This window comes from Perca fluviatilis, chromosome 22, assembly GCF_010015445.1.
Source record: "Perca fluviatilis chromosome 22, GENO_Pfluv_1.0, whole genome shotgun sequence".
In the NCBI taxonomy this organism is placed as follows: domain Eukaryota; kingdom Metazoa; phylum Chordata; class Actinopteri; order Perciformes; family Percidae; genus Perca; species Perca fluviatilis.
In genome coordinates, this window is record NC_053133.1 from 19,082,515 (window position 1) to 19,104,986 (window position 22,472).

Below are 22,472 nucleotides of genomic sequence, written 5' to 3' on the forward strand. Positions count from 1 at the left end.
AGAACATGAAGAATGAGGGTTGTTTTAAATATTGGAACAAATGACAAATGTAGTTTTCCACTGAGGATGGTCTTACATGGTTTTATTTTCCTGTGGTGAAACTATTTAGGCTGTTTTCATTCAGAAAAGTAATGCAATTGAGTGTCAGCGTCAGTTCTGGCAGGCCAAGTAGTCAAGACGCTGCTAACTGCTATTGGCCAATAACATGGGCTGAGCTACATCAGCTGAGCTACATCAGCTGAGCTTCAACAGCTGATCTGCATCAGCGCATCAGCTGGTCAACTCCCCTCGCTGCTAAATGGCTACACTCAAAAAGGTCGCCCTACTTAAAGCTGCTTTAGTTTGCTTCTAACTGCTTGCTGCTCGCATCTATGCTACACACCTCCTCCCCTGCTCCACCTTGTCGTGTATAACGTGGCATTTTCTGCTATGTCATCGTTGCTGCTCTGTTGGGGGGATAGTTTAGCTCTCCCAGTCCTAAACTGTGTGAGCGTCCCCTAATGCTGCTGCTGCTGTCCTCTGAACAGAGCCATACCAGTAAATTTAAATTGTAATTTATTCAATAAAATTTCCTAAAGCATTTTTATTGTCTGTGTTGTTCTTGACTTAATGGACCTGACAGAACTGCTTAATTTGTATAAAACCCACAAAATCTTAGGCCAGGACATGAGTTGTTTACGTCCCGTTTGAAAGCAAAAGTCAGTGCTGACTTATTTAAAGTTACTTTTGTTACGTAACTTACGAACTTAAATACCACCACGTACATAAGTTACAAAACAAACATATTTGATTTTAACCCAAACCATGATCTTTTCCTAACATAACCAAGTAGCTGTGTTGCCTAAACAGGTTCTGCACTGCAGAGGCTTGCGCATGCGCACTGATCGCTTGTGTTGATGGACATTAGTAAGAGAAGGCACAAAAAGGGTTAACAATTAACCATAACTAATCCCATTATCTCATTATTTACAATCCGTTATCCACCGACAGTCCACCTGTTTATTAGGTAGATTCAGAAAGCAGCAGCAGATTCAATGGGACTGCTCCAGAGCATAAAAGCCCAAACTGACTGATCTCTTGAGGGGAGAAGGAGAAAAAGTAAAAAGATTCTTCCCCTGTGAGATATTCTTTGAAGTTACAGTATAACAAAAGGATGAAGCAGAGGCCTCTAGGGAATCCCCACCGCAGTGTCCCACACATTCATTTATTTCTCTTTTTATCGGAGAATACAGAAAGGGTATGGAATGGAATGATACCCTGCTCATTCTATAACTTAATGTCCCCTCTAGGTTTTCAAGTGAGATTGTTATTTTTGCTCCTGACAGGAAACCACAAATAGGGTCATCATGGACAGTCACAATGCGATAAGTCAGACTTTGGAAGCCAACAGAGGGATGGTCATTTCTCTCTGTGCCACAGAAAAACTTCCAGGCATGGCGGCTTGCTCAGAGGCTATAAAGTGATAGTTTTCTGCACAACGTTCCTTTCTAAAAAGCACATCTGCTGCACAATTAAATCTCAATGCAGATTTGACACATCAGCTGCATCTGCTGAAAGAGTTTGGCTCCAATAGTCCTGGCTCTCATCTGTAATGGTGCTGGGAGCTGTAAATAACCAAAGAGTGCTTGGTAATAATAGCATGGTGTGCAACTGAACAGAGAGACTTAAATGCATGTGAGAATCTGAATACAGCGAGGCAGGATTAAAAGACGTTAGAGGAGTTCAGTGAAGGACATTGCAACGTATGCATTTAAAAACAATTGATGTTGCTGGTCTGATTCTGTATATGTGAGCACAGGATTGTACCACAATTCAGATATTTTTGATTCAGTTTGTGGCACCGTTAGAGCTCATTCTCATTTGGTTCTCAACAGCGAACTAAGTGGAGACTTCCAGAGACTTCTTGTTGTTTATCCTTCACTGTGAACAAGCTGCAAATCTAATTTTGTAAGGCTGCATCACAATGTGTAATTAGTGGTGTAATTAAACTGACAGGAAACTTTACTTCTGACGTCTCTGATATTCAGTTTCCTGTCCAAAATAAACCTATTAGCAAATACCATAATCTGATTAAAGCACTCGAAAATGATAGACAGCGCTCTAAAGCAGTGAGGGAAGACAGGGGAAGATGGAACTGTTCTTCAGGAAGACACAGTCAGGGGCAGCTTGGTCAATTCAAAGATCCACAGCAGAGAAGCTGAATACTTTGGGAGGAAGTCAAAGTTGAGCTTTAGTCATCTAGTCCATAAGAAGAAATATGGAAGTGTGAATGATATAATATATCAAGTGTGTATACACCTGTTTCGATGCACATTTTCAAATTGCAAATTGTGAAACCGTAGAAAAAAAAGGTGGAAATATCACTTCTTTTGTTAAAGTTTACATCTGAAAAAGGTTTATCAATAAAAAAATGTGTGAAAGTGGAATGGAAACAGACACAACACACATGAAGCAGGTGACATATTTGTCGTGTGAAGCAATGAGGAGACTGTAATGTTCCTCAAAATAATACATTAAACAAATGTTTTCCACCATATGAGATTTGAATGGCGGCCATTTTTATTAAGTCATCTCGTTGTGCCTTCTTCTTCTGCAGTAGTTTATCTGCACCCAACCCAGCTGTTTATCTCGATGAATCAACTTGTCATTCTTTTGCAGATTTTCTGAACATTTTGTTATATTATGAATACTTGTGCTCTACTGACAGTGTTGGGAAAGATACTTTCAAAACGTATATAGAATACATGCCCACAAATGTAATTTGTAAAGTATTCCGTTCAATTACTCAATCTGAGTAACGTGTTCTGAATACTTGGATTACTTCCACATTGAATTGCATTTTATAAGTGTAGGAATGCAGCCATCACATACAGCTTACTAAACAGGCCTATTCTGGTGTGTTGTTCTATTCCAACTGGCTGAATGTGTACCTAAACAAGCAGACAGATTGTTGTAATTGTAGTCCCGAACTGCATACTACAAAAATCTAACCGCAGTCTAAGCTACCACAAGCTAGCATGTCAAACGGGGCTAGTCAGTCTTTCAACGGCTCTGGAGCTAGTAAATGTAATGTAAAGTCGCACGTCAACTATAAAATAGCAAGGTGACCAGTAAAACTACAGCAGACGACTACCCTTGGCTAATTAAAAAAAAAACTTACTTTAAGATGCTTCTTCAGGTTGGAGGTGGAGTAATTTGGATGCTGAAAGGAGGTTGGTTGCTGGCAAGCAGAGGTTGCACTGCACATTTGTATTTCATTCTCTCTGTTCTTTCTTTAATGTGAAATGCTGTTTGAATTTCAAAGATAGAAACGCATTCCTGCCCTGGCTCTGTTGTGCCGGTTCCGACTCCATTGTGACTGATAACGCAAATAGCTAATTTTTTCATTTTCATATTGGGGCTTCTGGGAAATGCATGGAGTTGCCTTAATTTATTCAGAGAGTGAATAAACTCGTGAAACAGAAAAGTATTGTCATGTAATCCATTGATTTCAACAATGTAACTGTATTCTAAATACCAACTATTTAAATTGTAACTGAAACGGAAAACAGTTACTCATAATTTATATTCTGAATATGTAACGCTGGTACATGTATTCCGTTACTCCTCAATACTGTCCACTGAGTATAACAGACCAATTAAAATGTCTAATTCCAATGCCCAGAAAATATCAGTAAACATTGATTGAACAGTTTTTTTTTGCTCTTTATGGTAATGGATTGAACTATTCATTAATGAAACATGTGTCTTCAAATATTTTATTATATTCTTGGTAAAAAGCAGAGAAATTAATGCCATATTTCTTCAATTCCATGTGGAATCCAAAAGCTTTAAGTTACTTAAAGGCTTAAAGTTAGACACTGACAGCCATGAGGAGGGGAATTATATAAAATATGCATGTATATATAGTGCCACACTGTATCTGTACTAGTGAGGACAACATCAATCATGAAGTGAGCTATGAATATTTTAAAAACTACAACACTAGATTGCATTGCAATTAACATGTTTCATAGCATATTCAGAACGCATTTCTGCAGGCTCTTGCTAACTCAGATGGGAAAGTGAGCGGGATGGAGACTGAGCTGAGTGCCAGGTGCAGCCCACGAGGAACCCGAGCCAATTAAGCTCTTTGTATGTTTGTAAGTAGAGGAGCCTGAGCAATGACATGTCTTTCTGCAATGGCAGAAAGACGTGTAATTACACAAAGCTTTTCTGGCAATAATCTCAATTTTAGATGAAATCGCATGACTTTTATATGTCTATTTATAAAGAAGAAATGAATTAATCTCTCAAGCTTCTTATTTCCTCTGGAAATGAACAAATGCTCATAAACAAGCACAACAAACTAAACAAAAAAAAGTGTCTATAATTAACCAAATTACATAGTTGTTTCAAGGAAATCTCCTAGAAAATAAATAGTATTTTTTGCATTTTAAACCCCAGCTGCCCCTTTCATCCTTCAGGAAACATTAATTCACTTGACATTAACCCATGGAGACATGCAGGTTTGTTTTTGTAACATTATAAAAGCTTTATTTAAAAAATAATTGGATCTATGTGCATACAGCTAAAAGGCAAGGTCGCATGGTTTTGGCTGTATCTCGACTCCATAATTTGTAATTAATTTCTGTTTAAAACAGAAGGTAAAAATCAAACTTTTTTTTCACTTCAATCAAATGAAGCTCTTTTGCTTACTTCTTGGAAAATGTCTTCCTGTGCTGTTTCATTTATGTATATATTTTTTTTCCTTTTTAGGTTTTTCCTTAAAATGTAACATGTATTTCAGCTGACAACAGATGTTTCTCTGATTTATCACTGAGGTGTTTACACATCTACCAGCAGGCCTGACACACTTGTCCCTATTCTTAACTATGACGAACAAACCCAAACATCCCACACAGCAACACATGCAATTAGTCGGAAGCTAGAGATGGCCTCGAGACAGCAGGCATTACTCTTACTAATAAGCCCCGTCAAAGTGGAACAAACCCTCCATCCATCAGCCAATAAGAAAACTCTCTACCTTGAATGTCTAAAACACACATGGCAATGCCTGTTAATCACAAACACTGAGGCAAAATAAATTGTATTTTGAGGAATAAAGTTCTGCTGGTTGAAAGGATATTGATTTTGAAATGGTCATCTGAGATCACCTGTCATATTTCAAAGGTTTTACACTTCCGTTCTTCACATGGTGAGTTTAGGAACATTTGATTGATTGATTGGTTGATTGATTGATTGATTGATTTCTGGATCAAGACGATAAAACAGTAATCCAAAGGATGACATGCTAAAGTAAAATACTTATTTCCAGCACGGTCCTTGGATTCATCTTTACATGATTCCACTCCAGATGCACAAAATTTACTCATATTACATAATGTGAACATAATAAATCGTCTAAATAAGATTATATATACTATTATAATAACAATATAACATCATATTGAGTCTTACAATCTGTCATGAGTAGTCTAATCCTAATTGGTGTAGTGCCTATGAGACCTAAAATCCTTGGACTATTTCTCTGTTGATCAGGGTAAAAAATACAGTCCCATAAAAGACAAAGTAAAAACAAGTTATCAAATTATTAGTCTGGATCAATGACACCTCATTTACATGATAATGGCGGCGATGTGTGTTGCCGTTGTCTAACTCCGCTCTCTTCGGGAAAGGGGGGAAATTTAAGTTTTTGAAATGAAATAAATAAATAAAAATAGGAAATGAAAATGAGAGAAATTACATTCAAAAGCATTATACTTCACTTTTTCGATACATGATTTGTGCATTATGCAAAGATCTGTGTACAAATTAAGACATTTTCTAACATTCCTTGGCCTTAACCATTTAGTATTTGAAATTCACATTTACATGATACAAAATATGAAGAAACTGTATTGTGTGTATTGTGTTGATTACAGAAAAAATGTCAGCGATTGTATTCTTTAGATGGAACATGTAACAGCTTATTTTCTTTTGTTTCATCATCATTACTTTTCCCGCACGCACATCCCCCAAAACTTTAAAACAAAAGCACAGAGAGACACTTTTTATGTGCTAAATACTGTATTATCTGGATCATGTTTATAAATTGAGCATCAATGTCGAGCCTCAACAAATACCCGCTGCATTATGATGTGGTTGGCTGACATTTTGAAATATATTGAGTTGTGTATGAGTCTTGTCAGTAAAAAGAACATCAACAATGACGTTTAAATCCTTCTTTCTCACGCATGCTTCAGCAATTGGATCTATAAAGGCATTCATCTGTATTTAAGTGTAAACTGCTGAGTTGTACATCAAACCACCAGCTGTTTATTTATTTTATTATTTAGTGATTCATTTTCAGTTATTTTTCAGGGGCGAACACGTTATATACAATGCATTGGGTGAAGCTATGAAAAATGTATGGTTATCAGCGATATTATTCACCATCAACCAGCTTCATGTTGCTTAAGACCTTTTGGGGCCAGAGGCTCCCCAGACTGCTCTTTAGGCTAATAGAGGTGACAACCAGCAAGTACCACCGTGCTAATGGTCAATGGCCTGGCAGGAAGCCTGCTTATGAGCGCTATCCCTCGTCCAGATACCTGACTGACCTTACATGCTTTGAAGTACACGCTTTTATATGACAGGCAATTATAGGACTGTTATCATTTCTACCAAAGTACCCGGGAAACATTTAACCTCTAGAAATACATGTCAGCGCCTCAGGAGGACACATTATAGTCACATATGGGTTTAGATCAGCGTAAGTCATCATCTTCTTCCATCTTATTGCCAAGAAGGTAAAGAAGTTCAGGACAGCAACATGATTCCTTTAATAAACTTGATTGTGCCAATGTGTTTCAGAACGCTGCGTCAGTCCCCAGGGCACACAAAAAAATGATATGTTTTCAAGTGCCAAGCAGCCCCTCAGGGGTCAGAGGAAGCCAGCTCTGTATGATTGAAGTTCTAGCATCTCCGTGATTTTTATTAACCTAGGATCAGCTCGAGTAAGAATATATATCTTGGAGGGGTTTTAAAAAATTTGAGATTAGGAAATAAATGTTCAGTTTGGGCTAATAAATATGATACAATATTTTTTAAAAGAAGTTCTGGTTTGTTTTTAATTTGCCATAAAACAACATACAAAAAACACTTTTCCACTCACCAAGAAAAACCAACAAACAAAAGCACAAAAATCCAATCCAATGTAATACAACATGGAAGACCCTTTCACACATGCACACAGCCTGAATGTATCTAGACATTACCCAGAGGAGCCGTATGTAAGAACGCAAATGTCCGACACGGACATTACCCTGCCAGCTCCCTATTACAAAGTCCATGTAATGTCCGATTGAGCCCATGGGTGAATAAAGCAGGTCATTGTTCGGAGAATGAACAGCGAGTGAGTGGGTGTGTTGATGGCTTTTCTATCATGCGTAACCAGAAGAAAACAAACATCCGAGGGTGAAGAAGAAGAAGGGGGATTTAAACAAAGACTCCAACAAAAATGTCTGACTGGAGATACAAAAAGATTCAGGAACTTCAGTCAGTAAGGGCCAACGCAGAAATCCTCAGACAAACGGCAAGAGACTCATTGGTTTATGACCAAACTATGAACTGGGTACATGATTATCTGCATCATGTCCTGCCTCCTGCACGCTCCACCCAGGCTCCACCCCTCCCCTAAACCAAACAGAGTTTTTCCAGATGGTGAGAATGTGTCTGACACGGACAATACTCTGTTGTGTGCTACATGCGTGAAAGGGAAACTCCGGACAATGTCGGGGTCTCCCAGAACAGTGGTTCTGAAACTATATACACCTACCACCTCAGGAAATATTAGGCCCTCTAAGCACCACCATTTTGGCCAATGGCCGATGGTTTCTTCTTAATAACATTATTTATTGTTGACTGTTGTCAGCCACAGGAATTTGCGTAAACTCAATTTCATTTTCTAAGAGCAGGCTAAATGGTATATACATGTTTTTATCCTCCTCTAAACCCTTAATGTGTCACCCACCAAAGTCTGCAGCTAAAAGTTCAATCCTGCGTGTTAAAACTGTTGTGTACTGTAAGTACCAACTATTCAAGTTGTGTTTCTTGCACAGCACAGTACTTAGCTAAATATTTAGTAGCACATAGCAACTGATATATACATAATTACAAGTTTCTGTCTAATAATAGTTTCATTTAGTGATGTGTAAAGTAATACTTAAGTCATAACTAGGCTAAGGCTGAATTTACAAAGAGCTGGTGCTACTGGCTCCAGGTCTCTTCTACTTCAAATTGGCGGACTGAAACAACCCTAATTGTTCCTAATCAGATTGCTTAAATTCATTAATTCATTAATTTGTGTGGTCAAAAGTGTTGTGTCTAGACTGAAAACTCTCATAAAAGTACAATATTCCATCATCTAGAGCAGAGACTTTTTCTCTCAGGGATGCAACCCCTACATCAAGTCATTAATCAGATAGATTTTCTGTCTTTGAAGTATGGCCAGTGCAAAATAAGAAGAGCCTAATTATTAAAATACACAGAAATCTGAATTACCGGTAGAAGCCTGGCTGATTCGCTCACTGCAGGTCTGATTGTAAATGGATTCACCAGACAAATATCTCAACAGTACATTATTAATCGGTTGCTTCTCACCAAGTGTTGACAGAGAAGCACAATCTACAATGGATGATTTACAGTAATACTAAAAAAAATACTTTATCCTCTACACTGTGCTTTTATCTTTGTTGCCCCAGAGGTTATGGGCAGCATACGAAAACAAATCATATTTACTGTTTACCTTTTCCTACAGAATTGTGTAGGTCTCTAAGGCCAGAGTGTGCTCTGAAAGAACAACTTCACTGAGTAATTGGTTACCTCTTAAAGGACACAACAAGGGACAACTATCCAGATTCTACCTGGAAAATCTCTTTGCAAAGTAAAAGGATTTGTTCCACAGCACAAACAGTGAAGATGGCTTATATCAGATCAATAAACTTTGTTCTGGCTTTCTCTTTCCCCCCCTGTTTCAATTATATGAACTCTATCCTGCCCTCCCTTGGGCTCCATGAAATCACAGTCAGCTGCTGTCAGTTATGTCATGTCAGCTCATTTGGAAGTGATTGTAGCTGACATCCTAAAGTTGAGCTGGACCAGTTGCCCTTTCCCTCGCATAGCGGAGAGAAAAAACAAATGGTTGCCCCCATGCAGGAAGGAGGAAAGTTTGAAACTGTTTAGATAACAGCACTAATCAGCACGCAGATCCACTCAATAGACCTTATTTACCATTAGACATGAGTGGTTGAAAGATTAAGAAGCTTTTTGTCTTTTGATAAAGGAGAGAGGATGCTTTGATGCTAATCACCAATTAATCATATCATCCTTTGAAGGGAGCCTTTAAAAAATGATGATCTAATTTTAAATCAACCACAAGATGTAAACATTCACCAAGTACAATATACAGATAAATTGATGGTATATGAAGCCGTTCTCACTCCCAACTTGTACATACTGATGCTTGATCAGTGGCCCTCAGCGTCAGATACCGGCACCCAAGGCTCCCTTAGCATCTAGAGGAGAGGGCAGCAACCTTAGGCACCATTGGCACGCGATAGCTTAACCAATGGCACACTAGCAATAAGTGTGCAAGAGAGTTTTTTTTGGAAATGTTGAAGTGTCCTCTTATCCGCATGCCAAATGATCTATTTTACAGCCATTGGCAGGAGCACAATCTATTTTTAAAGGTGGTTTGATTAACTTTTTCTCCATCCACATTCCGCAAAGATCAGCCCTACTCTGCCACTGATTGGCTATCCTTCTTCACAGAATGTGGTGCGAAGAAAAAAAAATACTGCCTGAGAGGGCTCGGTAGATGAAATCAGGCTTAATGCTGATTTGGCACATTGATTAACAAAATCATTTTAAAATGGCACTTCAAAATGTTGCAGACCACTGGTCTAGATCAACTGCACGACTGCGGTGCTGCATGAAGAGTAACAATGGTAGGGAGTAGTATTAAAGACAGAAAATGAGGTTGGGGTCAAACAACATAGGACTTTCACCCAGGTTTGAGTCCTATTCTTGTCCTACGTGTCACTTAAATGTGCATCTTTATCATAGAGACCCAGAGCGTTCAAAACTGACTGGGTCCTGACCAAGCATGTTAAAATGTGACGCCAAGGGGCCCTGAGCAAGCGTCAGTATTTGATGAGCTGGGAGTGAGAATGTGTTTAAATGATAGCGACAAAAATGTCTGCGGAACTTAGACTGAGCAGGTAGTGTACAGTGTGTTTTAGTGTGTTTTTCAGAGCTTTGCTGCAGCAGTGAGAGAGAGAACCACAGCAGCAAGTTAAAACAGTAAGTTAAGTGATCATTTATGCGGGTTTGTCTCTATGAGCGACATGAAGGTTTGTCTTTATGAGAGACACTTCTTTACTGATTCTTCATATAAAAACATTGATAAATGCAGCTTTAAAGTAAAATAACTTTTTGAATTATTAAATGAAGAAACTATCTTCATGTAATTCAAGTGTGTCAGCAGTGGAAACTCTTGAATTGTTCTTGTAATATAGGCCACCAAACAAAAAGCACACAGGGAGGCGTCAAAATGTTTTTTCTGTGTGCACTGGGGGAGAAGTAAATCAGCGAAACAAGCTCACAAGCAGACTGCAGAACTAGCATCACCAGTTTCATTTTAAACTTGCTTCATGAAACAGGAAAGAACTGGTCGTCCAGCTCTAAAAAAAAAAACAAGACAAAGACTTTGCTGTGTGAACTAATTAATCACATTCTAGATAAGACTACAAAGCGAAATAAATTTGGAGACTTGCTCACTCTCTTCCTCCATCACTTCAGGTGTTTGCCAATTTATTCCTCTCCTAAAACTCCTTGCCTGTGCGTACTACCAGTATACAACTAAAAAAAACCATGCTTTAAAGTAGACCCTCTGCTGCTCCGTTGTTTTCAATTTAAATTTGTTTAATCTTAAACCGATTTTATTTATAAAAAGGAAATTCAATCACAAATGCAAGAATGACAGACTTTACATTACATAACATTTACATTTGGTCTGGGCTGCATTATGTCTTGCAATTTCCACCATCTCAGTTATTACTTTCAAACACGTAATCCCAACAATTATTTTTCAACTTTGATATAAAATGTCCAGACGGACCTGTCTTCATGTTGATAGAAACATAAGGCAGCAAGAGTGATTTACATGTGTGTATGCATACAAACATGCATAGGTAGAGACTGAAGGATTATTTTGATGCGACTCACTGCCTGGAAATGATGTGGGACAAAACTCAACCCATCACAGAGCTACAGAGAGGACTCAGAATCAAAAAGACAACAGAAGATCAAAGAAACCCAGATTACAGGTTTAACATATCAAAGATTGGAAATAGAGTGCCATTAGAGATATTTCCGTGCCGATGAAACCTGTGATGGATAACAGACTACAAATGGAAAAGATCTACTTTGCTGAAATTGAATGTAAAACACAAAGTCAGGTCAAAACAAATGCTAAAACAACATATACTGAACCTTTCCACGGAATAATATTTCAATAAGATAAAACTATTTCTCCTTAGATAAAGGAATAGTTTGATACGCTTATTTACATTGTTTCCGGTTAGATGAGAAGATCGATACCTCACTCGACACAGTGTGAAGCTAAAGATAAGCAACAGTTAGCTTAGCTTAGCATAAGGACTGGCAACGGGGAAACAGGTAGCCTGGCTCTGTCCAAAGGGGTAAAGCTGCCTACCAGCACCTCTAAAGCGCACTAATTAACACAGTAGATCTCCTGTCGTCACTTTGCAGTTTTACAGTGGATTATGTTCCATACTGTTTCATGACTTGGCGCAGTGACTTCCTAAACTGTGTCTCAATTTGTGTACTTCCGTACTTACACATGCTATATTAAGTACATAAGTGCGTTCACACTGACAAATATGGCAAAATGCAGTGCACTATAAGTACCCAGATGCTGCACTCATAACGGTGGAACGCTGGATACTTCTCACTCTTAACAGTCTGCATTTTTGCTATGTAGCAGAAGGGGAGGGTGCACAAAACTTGTGAAAATGGTGGCCAAGGAAGCTGCAGCGGTTGCGGTTTCTCCGGGGAAACACCGGAGGACACGTCTGCGGCGGAGCAATCTCCACCTCGCTTGAAACAAGGGGCCCCCACAAGCAAGAAAACAGTTAAAGCATGTTAATTGTTATTAAAATTGAAGTGAGAAAACAAGCCAGTAGATATTTTCATGGGCAACATTACTTGGCCATAGTGCTCCGTCTGATTGCAATTCACCGTTACAAAGAAGTAGAAAAAGTGCTCAAATGTTGTGATTGTCATTTCACGTGAAGTGCAGTAAGTGTGAAATGTATGCACCACGCAAGTAATTACATGTGTACACAGTGTACTACATGTATCCGAATTTAGACACAGCCCTAGAGCCTCGTCGTCATTGTGAGGTTGCCATGCAACCATTTTTTTTTGTTCTTTGTTCTTTGGTTCTTGTATGTATTAAAGAAACGAGAAAGTTTATCAAGTCTACAACACAAATATTTGTCTTCATTGTACTGTGCAAACAACAATCTTCAAAACACTAATTAGATTTAACAAACTCGATCAGTTTCTCTGCTGTTGTTTTTCCATTTGGTCTTCCATTTGTGCTTCTTTCTCTTCGCCTCGTTTTGACTGATGTTTTGTTTTCATATAGTATTTCGATACTTATGTATTGAATATTATATTATGTCTCTTGTGAGATATCTTGACTGAGACTTGTATGAAAAGGCTGTTTTGATTGACACGTTGTCAATGTGAATGATAAACTCTATTATGCTGCTTTGACTTTTCTTCCACCTTTTTCAAATTTATTTTCATAAATGAACAGTGAAAACCTCAACCTCACACACACACACACACACACACACACACACACCCCCACACACACACACACACACACACAACAAAAAACACACACACACACACACACACACACACACACACACAGTTAATCAAGTTTCATGGCAATACGCACAGCAGATTTAATAATGGCCACCCAATGTCTTCTGGGATAAAACCAGCATGGAGACATATACAGTAGCTGTGAGAAGCTAATTAAAGTTAATATAATTCTCCTCTTCTTTTTTATAGTTTTATTTGTATAAACCAAGAGCAGTAAAATCAGTGAGTGTATACCATAATTTCAACAGTCCAACACTAACGTCCCCCCCCGGCTGCTGCAGTATTATTCGACAGTGTGCACTCGGTGCAAACAGGTGTACAGTAAAACAGACTTGACAGCCATCAGATCCGATCTGCTCTAACAGTTATACTTAGACTATCCCAGGTGTGCTGAATTCATTACAGGTTGGATTCGGCTCATTGCTTACATTTGTTACTGTGTTACGAAGGCTGCCGACAATAATGATAATACATCAGCAGAGACTGATTAAGTTTTGCAAAGAAACAGACTTAGTTCAAGCTAAATTGATTAAATGGTATCATACTTCAAGTTAAAATATTTAAATGGTGTTAATCAATTTGTTTGCATAAGACCTACTTGACAGAGACAAGAAAAAAAACGTAAAAGTGAGCAAGGCATTAACCAGGCATTTCAAAAGAAGTGTGAATAATAAAAGTTTCTCAATTCTAAAAGAAGGAATATCATCTTTCATCTGCATGGAAATAATGTAATTGTCTTTCCAGGAATAATAAAGAGCTTAAAGTAAAATAACCATAAAATTAAGAAGAAGGCAGAGAGAGAATATAACAGAGTGGAGGGGGCTGGGGTCCTCCTTATTAATATATTCATAAATATAAATCTATGTCCAGGGAATTAAACCAGTAAGATCTTACAGTAATATTGCAACAATACAAAACATGTGTGTTTGTCCATAAATGCCTGATAGGACAAGAATATGCTGCCTATGGATTTTCAAATGTGATTCCTTGCCTTGAGAAAAAGATCCAAACTGGCATGACATGGGACTCTTTTTAATTTCTGGACATGATTGTGGTGTGTTGCTTTGTCACACTGCATTCTGTCAACACAGGAACACACTTTGAAACAGGCACTCTGTGGGCACATCTTGGCTGCTTCCACCTCTATTTCACAATGAGCTTCCTTTTCATGTACTGTATATAGATCTCATTTGTTAATTCAACTCATAGCTCCTGCTAATTAAACTTCTTGTTGTGCTTTGCAGCAACAAGATCTTTGACTTTTATGTTCACAGCTTGAAAAGGCCTCTCGTCTAATAGCTAAATTGTGTAATTGTCTTCTCTTTGAAAACACCTTAAACAATAGATAGGCAGCCTCCTACAGTGATCTCTGCATTGACACACTTCAAAGACATGAACCACTGGGTTATAATACATTTCCTATTCATTTGGCTGCTTTGAATAGAGCTAATTGGAAGGCCAAAGACCAAGACAGGAATAATAACCCTCTCAACCTCCTTTCAAACAAAAAGGATCTACTTGAACCAATTTGTTTGACTCTCCTTTCCGGTTATACCTTGAACAGCTCTGAGCTAAAGGTCATTGATTCCCCTTGAATGACTCCAGCCTGTATCTGCTGCCGAAATCTCACTAATAGCTCACTGAGAAAGGCAGTTTAACTGAACAAATACTGAGCAGGCAGAGAGAGAGAGGGGTCTGATTTCTGTGGCTGCACCTTATTATTAATGTACTGCAAAATAAAGTTATACTTAAAGGAGCTGTACTCGATATTCAGAAAAGAAAAAGTGGTCTAAGATTGCCTCCACACGGCTCTCACAGATTGTTTCCAACTCGCCAATTACTGACTCTTCGTCATGGCACTCATGCAAAACTCAGAATTACACACAGGGAGTGTGACTTCATTCTCTGCCATTACTCCACTATGTCTTTACATAGCAAATAGTTGTTTGCTGCTATATGAATGTTTTGAATATCAAGTACAGCCCCTTTAATATTTGTAATATGAATGGTTTATTTGGTGTGTCTGCGTGTAATGACTACTTTGTGTGACTGAACTGTCTTGTTGTAATGTTGTGTTACTGCCATTTGTGTTCAGGTACCTTTTGTAAAAGAGATCATGAGGTCTAATGAGACTCCCTATGTAAAACTAAAGTTAGTGAATCATCTCTTTATCTCTGCATCACATGATCAGAAACATAATTTCCCTCTCTACAATTGAAATTATTCAGTAACTAAAAATATGGAGAATAAAATACTTATTAACCGGAAAGAACAACAGAGATCTTGGATGACATTTAAGTCTAAAGGTTCTGCATCCAACAGAGTAAAATCATGCCTCAGGAAATTATATTTCTGCAGTTAGAATAAAAAAAGCATCTTTTACACTATGAATCACCATGACTCACAATGGAGGATAAGAAAAACGCTAGAATCATGGACTTCCGGATGCATAAATAGAACGGCTCTTCTTAACAGCTGTGAAGTTATCCAGTACTGCCTCATATCATACAGCAAACAACTTTCTTCGCTCCACCACCTTCACCCAGACACCTCTCTTTAGAATAATTAATTTACCTCCTAAACCTCTTGAGTAAAATTAATGGATCAATGGTTAATGGATTTAAACAGTGGCAGAGAGCGGACTCCTCTTTGGGGAGATTTTAAAGTGGACAAATAATTTCTCTATTTTTTGAGCAAAACCATTAGCTGCTATTCAAAGGGGCTTGCAGATTCAGTAAAGAGCTAAAGAGGGAAGGAAACATAATACTTTTACCTAAATTATACTGTATATTTATAAAAACTGCATTTGTTGCTGTTGTGGTGTAAAGGTTATGATCCATCAAAGGAGTAAATGACCCGTTGCGTGTATGTGGGCATGTCTCTGCCACCCAGAGTCATCCTGCTCCTTTTGTCATAAACAAAGTGCTGAAAATAAAAAGGAAAATGTCAACAGTGTTAGCTGTGAATTACCTACTGTGCTGTGGGCGCTCACGATGATGCAACGAGGCAGCTCTCCAGGCAGCAGAATAAAGAATCACAGAGCGTTTGAGAGCAGGAAGGACTTCCAGTGCTTCTAGCATCAACGAAAGGTGCACACTCTAAAATCTGAACATATCTGGTTAAAAAAAATAAATAATAATTACCAGGTAAAATCACTTTTACTAAATAGTCAAACATATTGTGCCATTCATAGAAATGAGCAATTGCCTTGAAAACAGGATGTTGAATTTGCATTAACTACAAAATGGAGCTTAAAACCAAATCACAGTGGTACTGCTAACGCATGCCCTAAAGACTAGGCTGCACACTGGCAAAGCTAATCTCATTTTTGCACTTTTAATATTTATTCCATCCTGCCGGCACAACATAATGAAGTTAATGAATTAACTTGGGTTTGGGAGCAGGGCCACACCACACCTCTGACCACCGACCAGCCTTTATATTCCAAGTCAACCCACTCAGTGCTGTTTGTCTCCGCATTCTCGACCCACCCACCCTCCCTTCCCATTTGGTAACTCGACTTCTCGCCTACCTCATCCCTTCATCCCCTCTTCCCTCCTACCATCATCCCTTCATCCATTCACTTTCCCCCCTCATCCCTTCATTCCCTCATCCCTCCCTACTCAGTCCAGCGCATTCCTCTCTCATTTCTCATTCTAGGTAACGTCCGGGGGGGTTGAAATCAGCTCCTGTGAAAGCATCTGCGACAGAACCCCCACACTGATACCCCATTTGCACGTACATGGTTATTTTGAAAATAGGTTCTAGGGAATAAAAATGTCCCTTCGTTTGTGCCATTCCTTTACAGGCAAACGGAGAATTCGTCTCTGAAAACGATTCTTTCTAAAAACTCCAGCCAGAATGGAGATTTGGGAAAACTTTGTTTGCATGTAAACTGAGACAAACTGGTTTAGGCAGCCGAGGAAGTGAGGAAGAGAAGAGAGAGGAAGTGATGCGTTGCTGTGTTACTATTTTCGGGATTCTGATTGGCTAACGTGGGCTTGAGCTTCTCGTTACACTGCCACCTACAGGTTTGGCATGCTGTTGACGGCATTGACGGCATATATACACGGGTACGCGTAAACGAACACTTTTCTGAAAACTGACAGCTGTGCACGATGTTATTTTTGAAAACTAAAATGTCCGTTTATGAAAATAGCCGGCCACGTGTAAACGTAGCATGATTCTCACTCCACCCAGTCTCCACTACATCCTCCCGGACCAACCAACCAGACGACATCTCTTTTCAACCTCACCCACTATCCAATCTATGCCTATGCTCTTAATATTCAATATAATCAAGCATTCATTAAATATTTAAATTACATATTGTTGTGGCGTGGTCCTTGATAGTGAATCTCTAGTTGTATGCTGTGTAGCCCAGGCCTCTCTGGCTGACTTATGTTAGCATAGTAAGCTCATGTGGGTATAGCATGCTAACCTGCTAACATAAGGCATTTCAGTGCACATTAAATAACCACTCAATTCCATTCAAAGTAAACTTTTGGTTACATGTAACTTTAATCATTCATGTTTGTTGCATGAACGCTCATCATATTACCTACTGGTCATGGGTTCAAACCAAACAGCCAAACAGGAAATGAGAGCTTCCAAAGGGCTTTAGGGAACTCAGACTGTACCATGTTGGGTAAAGATGTGGGGGGGATGTGATTGTTTCAGGTAATAGGATTGTCCTGTGCAATAGCAGATTGCTGTATCTGCATTTTAGGCAGTATTCAGGTTCAATGGCAATGATTTTTTTGTGATAGAATAATCAGCCTAAATGCGCAAAATAAAAGCATTACGATGCATTATATCTGTTAGCTGACCAGCCTGAAAACTTTTACACCATTTATTTTTTTTTTTTTTACTGCTCTCTCCCTTTTTACTGCATTATATAGCTAACCAAATTGCTGCTGTGGAAATTAAAGTAATGCTTAACACTTCTAATATAATAGGAAGCTGTTTGACATCTACTTTATCACTCTCTTGTGACCCGAATAAGATGGATCCTTTACAAATCCTAAAATATGAGATTGAACTGACATCAAGAAGGTGGAAGGAGAGACACTATGTCCTTTTTTTACCGCGCCAGTGCAGCAATACAGTATATCTGCAAGCCATCAACTGTCTCCAGTTATTTTGTAGGAACATGTTCCATTTCTCCCAACCTTCATTTTACTCCCGAGAGGTCTCTAATTAGTGCCGTATTTTTCAAGTTGCTGTCCGCAAGCAGACGAGTTGAGTCTTGATGCAGAGTAATGGATGTGGAGGAAGATTATACCTTTACAGGCTTCCAGACAGACGTTAAAGACACCAAGATGTATGGTGTGTACAAGATTTATGAGCATGCAGAGACTAAGATGAGGTGACATATTAGCTTCATAAGTCAGACTCCACTAGAAACCAGAGGGTGATCCACTCAATAATTTCAGTTTCCCAGGTGTACGAAGAAAAAACACATCAGAAAAAGCATCAGTTCTCTTTTTCTGATGTGTTTCTTACGTGTTTGCCCACAGACTTCCTGTGGACACTGTTGCTGTCTGGCAGTGAATGAGGCGTGAATATGAAGTGCCTCCGACCTAGTCATGTCATTACCTGCTCTATTTGCTTCTCATTAATGCCTCTTCCCCCGGGAGTGCAGGAATCATTGACTGCAAGGCTGTTGTATTTGATTTCATTATGCAAATGCCAGGTGTTCCTGTCATTGTTCAACCCTGAGTTTATTAGCAAATAACACTGTTAAAGTGGACAGAGCATTAAAATCATATTATATACAGTATGTTTATAATTCATTGGACATATGTCATGAGATGATCTTTACTACTCCAAAAAAAAATCTTAACAATGGTTTGAACTCTGGAATTGGTAAATGAAAATATGTTGATTCATTTTGTACTTTCTGTGCTTAATCAACAGAAATGTAAAAAAACATTAATTGATTGCCTGGTGCTGATTTCCATTGTTTGGCCTTGTTTGGGAAATCTTAATGCTGCAGCATACACTGATATTTTAGACCAGAGTTTCCAAGCTTTTTAGCTTCTGATCTTTGCAATTAATCAATGTCCTGACCCGTCATGACAAGTTATGGCCTAGTGAGTTGTGCAGCAGTTCAATCAAGTGATTTTTTTTTCTTCCTTCTTGGATTGTTTAAGGAGTTTGTGAGGCCTGAAGAAGTAAAAGTTACCCGTATTTCACAAAAATAAAGCAAAGAATCATCATTATGGAAATATTTACTTCATTTAAATCCCTTGTGACCCCAGATGCATCTTCCCCAGGTTGGTGTGGAAGATCCTGACTGGCAGGCACTTAGACCTGACCATCCAACACCATCGGAGTGAACTGGAATGCCAACTGGCCTTTATCGCCTAAGATCAGGGGCCGAACTCATTGATGCGCTTGTGAAAATTCCTGCAGCCAGAAATCAAATGGAAAGCCTTCACATGAGAGTGGAGGCTGTCATAGCAGCAGCTCAATGTCCATGCTTTTGGAATGAGGGTGTATTGTTTGCTTGTCCACATGTATTGTTAATGTACAAAAACATAGACTATGTATGTAGATATACAGTACAAGTGCACACACAGGGATCTGGTGGGTCCAGAAGGCATTATGCAGAGACATTGTGCAGAATACGGTCAGGAAACATAAATGATTCATTTTTTTTCAAATCGTAGTGAAAATTAAAGTTTAATGCTCTGCTGCGAATCCTAGAGAGGTAATATTCATCATCATGATTCCACCTCCCTGCTGCAAACATGGATGATGTTCACTCTGAGTGCATTCCACAACATACTGCAAACAAACTCTCTGAAAATGACAGCTGTAACCGACACTTTAGACATCTATGGGGAGAAAACAAATTATGAAACTTCTAAAGTCCTCATTTTTCAAAATGAAAGTGAATTAAGATGAAGGATGACGCCGCTCTGTTGAGCTGTATGCAGTCGGAGGTCTTCTGTTTCCTTCTGTTGCTTTCTCCTGCAGGCAAATGACAAACCAATTTCCTCCAGTATTAAAGCTTTGCTCTGAGTTCGAATGGAAATCAGATGCAATTCACTGACAGAGGCAAAGTTTTTCCTATATGTGCACTAAAGTTTGAATTAGAAAAATGGTAATCAATAAACAAGTATGATGATCTTATTTTTTAAATCAGCTCGACTCTGAGAATGTTGAATGCAACTTTAATCTGAGATTTGTTTGACTATTGTACATGGAGAGAAAGGGTCAGTTCAGAGACCAGATTTATATATACAGTAATATATATCTCACAAATTGTGTCTATTTTCAGTAACACTTTAATTTAATCCCCCATTTAGCATTTATCATGGCAATACAATAATCAATATTTGTATTATAATACTGTACAGTATCAAATTACAATGTGAAAGGGGTTGTTCGTAGTGATGAACCTATGGAGAACTATCACTCAAATCTGCAGCTCCCCCCAGTTTTAGTAAGTTTTATAGTGAGTTTCAGCTCATTGTTCAGCTGTCGGTTGTTTTGGTTCACTCTCACTGCTCTCATAGTGTCGTTTTCAGCCACAGCAGGCAGCTGTTTTCAGAGAAAAAGCTCCAAAAGCACGCTTTACACTACCTGCTCAGCAGCAGCAGACAGATAGACACTGTCGGCAACTAACTGGTCAACATAAGGAAGCATTTAGCAGCTTGCAGAGAGCTAAATGATATAACAAAGCTAAAATAAAGTGAATTTTCATCAGCTGGACACAAACATGGCTCGCAATAAATGCTAATGTTCATCAGTACCTGCTGTGATGTGTAAATAAGCAAAAAAATTAAATAAAAATAAAAATATTAAATAAAGGGCTATAAAATAAAGCGTTCCCCTTATTTCTTCGGGGCGGCTGTGGCTCAGGTGGAAGAGCGGTTGCCTACCAATTGGAAGGTTGGTGATTCAATCCCTGGCCCTGCAAGTTCTATGTCGGAGTGTCCTTGGGCAAGACACTCCCCAATTGCTGCGCCATGGGAGCATAAATGTGTGTGTGTTTAGCTGATGAGTGGGTGGCACCTTGTATGGCAACCTCTGCTACAGTGTAAATACAATCCATTTACTATGCACGTTTCTTACCATAACATTTTCTCCTTTCTTCTCTTCACATGAGAACTGATTCTCATCTGTTTCTGCTGAGTCAGTTTGATCAATTTGGTTTGGAAAAAAAATTCTCCTTAATCAAGCCAAATCTATCAACAGTGGATGTGATTTACCCGAGGATGCATTCAGGTGTCCTCACCTTCCTGGTGTTGAGCAGCAGAGCCCTGTGGCAGCCTGCAGGCCCTTTCTGCCTCCCCTCTCACTCAGACAAGCAACAGTCCAGGAGAGAAAGGCATTTAATCAGCCGGAGAGGAAAAAAGAAGAGTCATTATAGCGGAAAATCCTGTGGCTCTGAGATAAACTCTGCAGTGTGTAACTCTACTTCATATTATAGTGGAAAAAATGAGATTTTTGAGCCTCAACTCATTAAAAGATTTTTACTCACTGTCAATGGATCGAGGTCCGGACTTGGAAAATGGGAAACATAATAACCAGAGTGAATGTAACTGAACATTTTAGTTGTAAACCACCTCAGCAGACAGCTCAGTGGCTGATTTACTGAATGTGTGTTGGAAGGCTGGTGCTTTTTTTCCACAAGGCTGCAACCGTATGGACTTTAGAGATACGGTAATACACATATAGTAGAGCTAGATTTGCTGACAGTTTATAGGTACTTACACCCGAGTGGAAAGATGAAAGAATTCACACGTGTGCTTTGTTCCAGCTCTAGATCACAGTAACAGTCATCTCTTTAGAGAGCAGGGTCCGTTTAAGAGGCAATTCTTCTCAAAGATTACTACGGCTACAGGATGTATGATTTATTACGAGGCTTAGAGGTAGGGACTTCTGTATATTGAATATGTTTTATGGCTACAGTATAGGTGTCACACATACAAAATGGAATGGAATGGTTATTCCTCCTGCCGCAATCACCATTTAGCATATTTTCAATGTCGTATTTGCAACTTCAGCTGCAGTGGATAATGTAATTCAATATCTGCTGCAATGAAATAAGGTAGCAGGAGTGAAATGCATTCAATTTGATTAATTTTCCTACTCCTACAGTATGTGTGTTTGGAAGATAGTACATATGTGACCTGCAGTGTGGTATATAATTTCTGATTTGTTCAGACTATCCAACGTGTCTAAATTCAATTTACTCTGCAGGTTGAAGGGGCCAAGTGTCAAATATAAAAGTATGGTTCTGCAGAAAAATGCCCCCCATGACTGATATACAGTATATTATCATATATAACATTATTAGATTGTGCTGTAGCATCAGGGTCGGGCCCCACTAAAGGATCACATGGCTAATAATTGGGTAGGAAAAAAGACATTTGTGGACTATTCGGTAATCCTTGCTTTTAAAAAATGTAATAATGTTACCTCTTTGGGCCTCAAACAGTTAGATGAAGCCATGTGAGAAGTTTAGAGGTCAGGTTTCTCTTTGGCTAACAACT